The following is a 10,218-nucleotide window of genomic DNA, read 5'->3' on the forward strand; positions in this document are numbered from 1 at the left end:
GGTGGTCTCCTTAAAAAAGTCGTGTAATTTTCTGAATTTATACAAGGTAAGGTGCTTTGTTTTGTAAAATTTACACATTACTATAGAATATTTTCTACATTTACTTCACTGCTGTACACTAGACTAAATTGAGTAGACCAATGACCTCAGCAGTTTGGTCCTGTAGGAACTTACCACTACTGCTAAATTGAGTATGGGAAATGAAATTCATTGACTTCAATATGAGAATTTTGTGTCATTCTGGCAGAAGAATTAATATCTGAAGTATGCAAAGGTTGTGTAATTTGTTTCTGGAAATTGGTACAAAATCAGGAACATTTGTAATGTGAAGGTTGCACCAGAAGTAATGAAAAGTGGTCTGTATTGATACACTCATACATTTTTCAAATTGCACGTGTAGTTGTAGTGACATTGTCCTCATCACTGTGTTGTTACCCAACACAGCTACCATCAAAACCAATACATTTAGGTACTTAATTTCCATATGCAACTCTTGAATCCTCTTTGCAAAAGGTTATGTGATATCTCTTTCACAGTTTATTGTACCTCATTTGTGTCAACAGAGTGTAGTCCGTGAAGACAATCCTTCATTGAATGAAACAAATAGAAGTTGGAAGGCCATCAAGAACTGCTACGGTACCTACTTCACAGCCCCCCCCCCCCCCCCCCACACACACACACATAAATGCTTTTCTTTATAGTAAAACTTGTGATTCTAGAGAAGAAGATCCTGATAGTATACTAAGCATACATCTAAGGTAACATACTAAGAAAAAGCAACTTTGATTTCTTTCCCAAAGGAGCAGTCAACTAGTTGATGAACAACAGTTTGGCCTCCTACTCCTCAATGAACAGTATACGTGCCACTAGGCAGAAGTCCACAACACCATACAGTGCGTTAGGAACAAAATATTCATTTCATTTCATTTTAGTTTAGTCATTCAGCTGGTGTAAATGAGAAATTTTGTGATGAGTACAATGAATGCCTCCACAGACTAACTATTAAACATCACTAACCAATGCATAAGCAAAAAGTGACTCCAGAAGAACATTTCATATTTTCAGTTGTGAGGAAAGTCTAAAATGAGTCCACCTTGTTCTCTGACACCTGAAAAGAAACTGTTTTTGAAAGTGATCACTTAAATGACCTCTCAGACTGACTGGTATCAAAATGAAGGCTTGCACCTTGCTATTTTTGTTGAATACAATACTTGTGCATGTGGCACTTGGTGATATCATGGACTTCGAAATTTTTCACGATGTCCAAAAAACTGCAGTGTTGTAGTGAACTTAATAAACCTATTCTTTGTGTTGTGGAAAAAGATACTAGTATTTATGCAAACTGGTATGGTTTTGAGTGGTGGGCTCAATGTGGTTTCCAAGTCGTGCAGTGACCGTAAACTATAAAATTAACAAATATGCAGCAGCCAGTCGCAAAATCATATTTTATTTATTCACTTTGCAAATAGATTTCAACTGATTAACAGCCATCATAGGTGCTTTCAACCAATATGTGCCCTGAGTAGTAATACTATCTTAAACAGAGGTCAAACATAACTTGACTTCATGTTTGACCTGTGCTTAAGACAGTATTACTACTCAGGGCACATATTGCTTGAAAGCACTGACGATGGCTGTTAATCAGTTGAAATCGATTTGCAAAAGTGAATAAATAAAACATGATTTTGCGACTGGTTGCTGCATATTTGGTAATTTTATGGTATGGTTTTCATTAGTAACCATGATTATAATGTTCATTATGTTTATGTTCATTTTGTAACTAACTAACTATATTTCGAATATAATAGAGGGAAACATTCCATGTGGGAAAAATATATCTAAAAACAAAGATGTGACTCACCAAATGAAAGTGCTGGCAGGTTGATAGACACACAAACATACACACAAAATTCAAGCTTTCGCAACCAACGGTTGCTTCATCAGGAAAGAGGGAAAGACGAAAGGATCCTCCCACCACCACCACCTACTCCAGTCCTGTAACCCGGAAGGTGTACACGATCAAAGGCGGAGCCACGTGTGAAAGCACCCACGTGATTTACCAACTGACCTGCCTACACTGTGAAGCTTTCTATGTGGGAATGACCAGCAACAAACTGTCCATTCGCATGAATGGACACAGGCAGACAGTGTTTGTTGGTAATGAGGATCACCCTGTGGCTAAACATGCCTTGGGGCACGGCCAGCACATCTTGGCACAGTGTTACACCGTCTGGGTTATCTGGATACTTCCCACTAACACCAACCTGTCAGAACTCCGGAGATGGGAACTTGCCCTTCAATATATCCTCTCTTCTTGTTACCCGCCAGGCCTCAACCTCCGCTAATTTCAAGTTGCCGCCGCTCATACCTCACCTGTCATTCAACAACATCTTTGTCTTTGTACTTCCGCCTCGACTGACATCTCTGCCCAAACTCTTTGCCTTTACAAATGTCTGCTTGTGTCTGTGTATGCGAGTATACCTGTCCTTTTTTCCCCCTAAGGTAAGTCTTTCCGCTCCCATGATTGGAATGACTCCTTACCCTCTCCCTTAAAACCCACATCCTTTCGTCTTTCCCTCTCCTTCCCTCTTTCCTGATGAAGCAACCGTTGGTTGCGAAAGCTTGAATTTTGTGTGTATGTTTGTGTTTGTTTGTGTGTCTATCAACCTGCCAGCGCTTTCGTTTGGTAAGTCACATCATCTTTGTTTTTAGAATAATTATAGTTCCAGATACGTAGTTCAGAATAAACATAAGAGAAAAGGAATGACACCTCAAGGGAACTGCTCCACAACTTTATTCAGTGGTAAACAATAAACTGTGTTTGCTCCTGAATGAAATCCACAAGAGGATTTGTTCTTTCGTTCCTTTTTCTAAGTAAGCAGTTTTTTGATATTAAGTTGATTGCACGAGACATGATAAGAGTGGAAACTGTCATCATTTGAAATAAATTATGTCAAGAGAGCACCTCTAACAAGATTTGCATGTGTGGTTAAGAATGTGTAACACTAATTACATGTTATCCAGATGCTTCAGTAGATTCTCAAGGATTTTGTCATTTACCTTCACAAACTTAGAGTGTGGCCAGTCTCATCTGTAATGATAGCCTCCTGTTGGAATTCAGTGAACTTCACAAGGAAAAAAGGCTGTCATAGGTTGTATAATGGAGAGGAGATGATTTTTACCCATTTTACTTTTGTCAGAGAATCATTGACACACAGTACAGATTAAAGGCTCTTAAAGGATGATAAATTTTAACTTATTTCTACAAGTGAATGTCATTACAGATAGAAGTGTGACCATTTCTATCAAATGTCATGTTTCATTCAGGTGACTGATGCATCAAAATAATGCTCTGAACTAATATTCTTAGAGTTGTTATAATTTTCAAGAAAAATGTTTCAACTGTGGTAGTCAGCAATTATAGGGCAGACCACAAAAGTTTTTGTCTCTCCAAATTTGTCCCTGTGATAGGCTTTCCCGAAGAAAAACAATTTATTTTCTTCAAGGATCTCAAAATTACCTTTTGACTGTTTTATCAGAGAAAAAAAATGTTTCATTGCCTTCAGTCTTAAATTTTGATACCTGACACCATACTTCTGAACTGGAACACACTGAAACAGTACAGTAACAGTAATACATACATTCCTAGTTTTAGTTCAGAGGTACACTGTGGACAAAAGGGCCTGTATGACTACGACTTTCATTTTTAGCGCTGAAAGTTATAAAGGCGTAATGATATCCTAAATATTTACCAAATTGGATGTCAGTTTGGAATGGAGACATTTGAAGACACACCTTGCAAGGATTCTATAATATTGACAACATGAATGACAAATGTAATGTAAGACAAGTGCAATGTAATTCAGCAGACCATCGTGTTCTTTGAAAGTTCTTTCACATTGGTATATTTTAAACAGAAATGCTATACTAATAAGCAACCATATTTTTAATTAATACCATTAAAATGTTATGTTGAAGAAAACTGTAGCTGTGTCATAATATTGAAATTTATGGCTCGGTTACAGGCACTAACTACAACTCTTACTGAAGAATGTCATCAGTCAGGCTAAAACTAGAGATTACACATTAGTAAATAGGAGGCTCCATGTGTAAAATGAAGACCTGTATTCTGTTGTAAAAGAAGTATACATGCAGAAGTTCAGAATAGTACAAAAATTCAGTTATAAAATGAATCTGTTATTCATTTACTAGTATTATATAAAATATTTAATAACCTCTTTCTGCTAGTAGTTGGAAAGTTAAATAAAATTACATTAATACAGGCATGATTATGTAGTAGACTATCAAATCGTTAATCAACAGGGTAGTGACTTTGTTTAATTAAAATATTTCCTTGAGATTTCCAGCTTGAAATCCCAAATTTCCCTCATCTGATTTTTGTTTTATGTGAGAGAGTTTTTACTTTGCTTTTTTGACATATAAACAGATGCATGGGGTTCAAGTGTTTAAACAACACAGATTACAGTAGTAATAATGATTATACATTGTAATACGTATAAAAAGTATTCTGCCATCAATTGATGTGCCAATGCTACATAGTCAGTTCTTATAGGGAAGCTTAAAATTACACAAAATGTATTAATTGTTACACTCTGTCAAATTGTTGTAAAGAACATTCAAACTATTCAAAAGATAACTTTTCAGCTGTTTCTCTTTTAATTTAGTCATATCCCCCAATGACTGATTTAACATGATGAAGTAGTTTATTATACACTTTTATGCTTGAATAATGTACTCCTTTCTGTACCATGAAGAGATTTTAATATCTTTGTGAAGATCACGTTTACTTCTTGTATCATGATATTCAGTGTTTTGTTTTGTAAATTAAATGATTATTGTTCATAAAGCACGTTAGTGAAAAAAAATGTACTGAGGTGGCATGGTGAGGATCCTGAGTTGTTTGAATAAGTTTCTGCTAGAGCATCTGGGGTGCACTATAGCCATAATTCTGTGGACTCTTTTCTGTGCAATAAAGACTTTGTTTGCTGTTGACTGGTTACCCCAAAATATGATGCCATATGTCATAAGTGAATGAAAATTCTCTAGGTATGCAGATTTAATTGTTTCCAAGTCACAAACAGCTGAAATTGAGCAAATGGCAAATGCTGCTGAATTCAGTCTTTTACATAGGCTGTTGATATGAAGTGACCAGTTTACATAGTTGTTTATGTGTTATCCCAGGAAACTTTAAGACTCAAATCTCAACAGTCCTTTGTCACCACACTTTATTTCAATATTTTCCTTTTTTTTTTTTTCGTGCACAAAAATTCAGTCTTGTCAGACCATTTGAGGTGAACCAATCTAGAACTGCTTTGAATACGGTAGTCACAGGGTTCTCAAGATTGCAGTTTGGTATTTTGTCAATCGTAATGGTTGTATCATCTGCAAACAGGGTGAAGTGTGCTTTTTGTGTCATACAGCATGGCAGATCATTGATAAAGATGAGGAAAAGTATGGGACCAAGAACTGAGCCCTGTGGCACTCCACATTTTACTGTGTCGCAGGCAGATGCCATTGCAGATCTATTCAATACTACCTTCTGCCTTTTGTGTTCTAAATGTGACCTGAGCCACATCCTTACAAGGCAAAATTGTTGAGACAGAAATCCTCTAACAGCTTCCACAAGGAACAGGGGAAATGTGAGTCCCAAGTAATTGCTCAGAGATAGGTGTGAAATTTAATAATTGCTTTTAGTAAAAATATAAAAATGTTCATTGAATGAATGGTAATGCAAAATTAAATTATAACATGCTGTTTATTTGGTAAGCATAAAAAATTAAATTATTAGTGGATGAGAATGGAACTATATATTGCCAGAACTGAATTGGTGTATAGGGATGTTAAGTATTTCAGAACATGTGTAGAACCTCTCCCCTTAATTAACATGATGTGCACATAAATACGAAATGCTGATGGGCCTTAACTCAACAGAATTAAACACAATGAAATATTGCCAATTATGGTAAAGCATGCAGTCATGTAATCAAATGAGATAAAAGTTTAAGTGCTTGCCTAATAGTCTTCCAAAGTTAACAGTCCAAATTGCAGGCAGGATTTTCAGTCACGAAAACCAGAAATAAATTCAGATTAACTGAATTTCCAATTCAGAACCACTCTGTCACCTTCTGACCAATTTAGACCTTAAGCTATGCTACAGATCAGTGTATCACTACATCTAACAAGGAAACATCGCCAATCTGACCTTATATTTTAAGAAGGAAAAAAGCCCACTGCCATCTCCGTGGTATGCCTCGTCCTCACTACACAAAAAAATCACTGTCGTCACTGTTCCTCTGTCAATTTAACGCTTTTTCTGCTCTTTTTCACATTGGAAGGTCCAGATGTCGGATCTTTAGCCGCCATTATGAACAATATACGTTCAATAACTGACCACACACAACAAAAGTTTACACGCTTTGATGCTAGCTTAGACGTTGCAACTAGACTGTAATCCGACAGTGAGCGCAGATGCTTATAAGCGTCAGCCGCACTGGCTCGTGGCTTGTTGTGACACTTACAAGCATCAGCCACAGCGAAAGTGTTAAGCGGCTGCAGTGGGGTGGTTGAAGCGACAAACAAGCAATGCACACAAAATGTTAAAAGCTCTACTTTCAGAAGGTCATAGCTGTGTACTATCAGAATTATGGCCCAAATTTTCATGCAAGATCAATCACTGGAGCTAATATCTCACAAGTACGCTCTTTGCACCTCAAAATGTGAAGTTAAATTGTTGACATATCCTTCTAAGATTTTATATTTACATTCATTGGCTTCGCCATCTCACAACCAAATTGGCACCTTCCAAGTTAACCAGAGCTTCGGTAATGCTACAGATCAGTCTGTCATCACAACCTACATCCCAAAAACTAATACAGACTCAAAAAGAAATATTACTGGTGTTCTGTTCTCACTTTGTTTGTATACATACGGTGTTACATACTACATCACCATTATGTTACAGGACAAAGCCAACATCAAGTATTGATAGGTTCAGTTGACCTGTGAATTCAGCAAAGTCTGAAACACACAAAAATACAGCGTGTCCAGGATACAAAAATAATATAAAATGTAATAATTTGAGAAGTACTTAATTGAGATATTTATTGCAGTACATTTCTACAAGTAAGGTAACTTTTTTATTTTTATTTTTTTTATTTATGCACCTAATACACTTAGAGATTTGCACCATTAGTTGTTTGATGGACATCTTATCTGTTTTCCACTTCTGTCCAAAAGTTTTGCAGCATCGCAGACATATTTCTGATAGCTACACTAACATGGTAGTGCTGATCTGGTAGATCATTGATAAACTCGCACAGAAAAAATCAAGTTTTATAATGTCTGAACTTGCAGGAGCATAGGTTATTACAGATCTATTTCCATAATATGTGTTGATTAATGTATTTATTTTTTCTGGCATGGTTAATAGATTCATGCTAATTAAAATGACTTTTACATCAGAACTAGACATTGTAGAAACATGCAGCTTCACGTAAGCTCTGCTGCAACTACCTGGCCAATCGCCATTTAGATCTTGTCTTGTACAGTAGTTTTGGATAATTTTTGTATCATAAACATAGCCCAGGTTCAGCAATCTGGTCTTATGGTTGACTTAGAAGGTGCAATAACATTGAAAAATAAATTTTAAAAATTGCAGGATATCTTGATCTCCAACACTTGTTCTAAGACAAGTGACACATGCTAATTTAAAATATGTAAACTGTTCATCTCTGTCACTCACCACTTTTTAGATATACTCCACCCATTTATATTTCACTAGAATGATTGTTGTTACATGGTGCACTAATGAACATGGCATTAGCTAAGAAAGTAGTGAGATTGAGTCACTCAGCACATATACTACACAATAATATCTTGTTCAAGCTGTAATACACACACAAAATCCATACACAGTGAAAATATTTCCTTCATACCTCCTTGACTTTCTGTTACTGCCAAGTTTTGTCCATGGCCACAAATTAGAACACCGTCTTTCCTTCTCATCCTGCCTGGTAAGTCTCCCCTGACCTGCAGTTCTGGGTGACTTCTCTGAAATCTACCCCTTTTCCTTGAACACTCCAGTCCTTTTCCTTCATTGCTCTTCCTTCCCCATTCCAGTCCTTTTCCTTCCCCTTCAGTACTTCTGCCATAAGAAGGAGCCACTGGCTCCGAAACTTTGCATAATTATAGCCTTCTTTTATGTGCGTGTCGTGCCGCTGCTTGGTGAGTAGATTTTTTAATCTATCCAGTTGCATTGTCAAAAATCGATTTTTTCCCCTTAATCTAGGGCAGGTTTGGCTTGAACTTCTTGGCTGTAAACTTGCGTTTGTGCTGACATGTTGAAATGTCTAGCAATAGTCAACACTCCACTGACCCTGATACTGTGACTCCATTACTAAGATGTCCCAGTGAAAACATTCATTATGTTCATTAATTGCTATACCTAGGTTTTCAGGGAAGAAGTCAAGTTGTTTGTTGAGGAGATGAATTTTGAAGGGCATGGTGGCCTCCAATTGCTTGTACACAATGATGCCCATCTTCACAACATTTACACAGTCAGCAGATTTATAATTTCCAAGGAAATTGGCTACAATTGATTCAAATTCCACCCATGCATTTCTTTCAGTATCCTTCACTAAGTCTTGGATGTGGGTGTCAGATATTACCTTTCTTGTTTGTGGATATATGACTGCATCTTCTTTCACTTTTGCATAACTCAACTCTGGAAACTTGTTGCACATGTACTGAGAAGCATCTGAGTCATCGGTTAGTGCCTTATTGAAATTCTTCATATGTCCCGGCTTGATGTGAAGTGGTGGCATGATAACTTCGTCATAGTCAACCAGTGGTACATGAAGGACATTTTTATTTGTTGGCTGCATTCTGTTTCCAATTGGCCAACTTCTCTTTATCCTGTGGTGCTTTCTATCTCTACTGTCCCACTTGCTGATAAAACAGCAGTAATTTGTGTATACTGCCTGCATTCCCATGAGAATGGCGATAACTCTTAAATCACCCAGATAAACCATTTATACTAGTGATAATGAAGAAGTAGTGACATGGCTTCATATGTCTGTTTCAGGTGGGTAGAATATTTAACTAGTACTGATGCATGCTTATTTCCATTGTGTAATAATACTGCATTACTCAATCACCAATTGCCAAGCTTCAATGTTGTGTTCCACCCCCAGGCTTGATATGAGATAATGCCACTCCCTCCAAAGTAGTTCACAAATTCTTTGTGTCTGTAGTGAAAATGTGAAGTTGTACCTGATGCAAGCAAATTAAATATTTTAAGGTATGAACTAAGCAGTTCAGCTTGACCTTTTGTTAGTATTAAACAAGCAATGGGATAATGTTGAATTGGTTTAGAAACTAGGGAACATCTGCATACTTTACAGATCCCAAATGGAAATAAAACTCTATGCTGTAAACAGATTGCGTAAATTTACGCAACCTCTGGATGCCATAATATCAATTTAAACTGAAAATAAAAAAGAAAAAATGAAAGATTAGTAATGCAATATCACAAATGTTTTGAATTATTACCTCGAATATAATTTTCACTGGTGATGAAGATATTGTGTAGCATTACATGAAAAATTACTAAAAACGCGGAGGTAAAGACATTGATGGCAGGTGCTCCATGAAAATCAATTTTTGTCAGTATTTTCAAAGCCTGATGTGACAGAGCAAAATCAGCATAAAAAACTACATTAGAAAAAGTAAAAATCATGCTAGATACCCATAGCTGTTTCTCAGTATAATTCATCTCTTCAACACAAAGAGTTTGTGGTACTTTGTTTTATTGTTTGTTGGTGGGAGCATGGTGATAATTTTTACAGTCGATATTCTGCAGTTTGCTTACAGCAACTAGCAAAGGAGGTTGTGTGGTGACCAGATGCTATACCATTTCAACGGCTGGGCTCTTCAAGGAACTTCACGAATACACGTGTAATAGCATGCCACCCATATACAAATTCCCACAGCCTTCAGCTCACTGTATTTAGCCCTGTCTACAGCTTAATTGCTCTCTCCCGTCAAAAGCACATGTACCACTGACTGACAATCATCCTAATGGGGATAAACTTACAGCAGCTGCAACTGACATAACAGAATCAGTAGCAAATGGTCCTGCTGGCGGAACAAGAACAACAGCTTCAGATTTTGCTACAGGGCTTCAAACCAGCATTTTTT

The sequence above is a fragment of the Schistocerca cancellata genome, chromosome 5 (assembly GCF_023864275.1).
Source record: "Schistocerca cancellata isolate TAMUIC-IGC-003103 chromosome 5, iqSchCanc2.1, whole genome shotgun sequence".
NCBI classification, from domain to species: domain Eukaryota; kingdom Metazoa; phylum Arthropoda; class Insecta; order Orthoptera; family Acrididae; genus Schistocerca; species Schistocerca cancellata.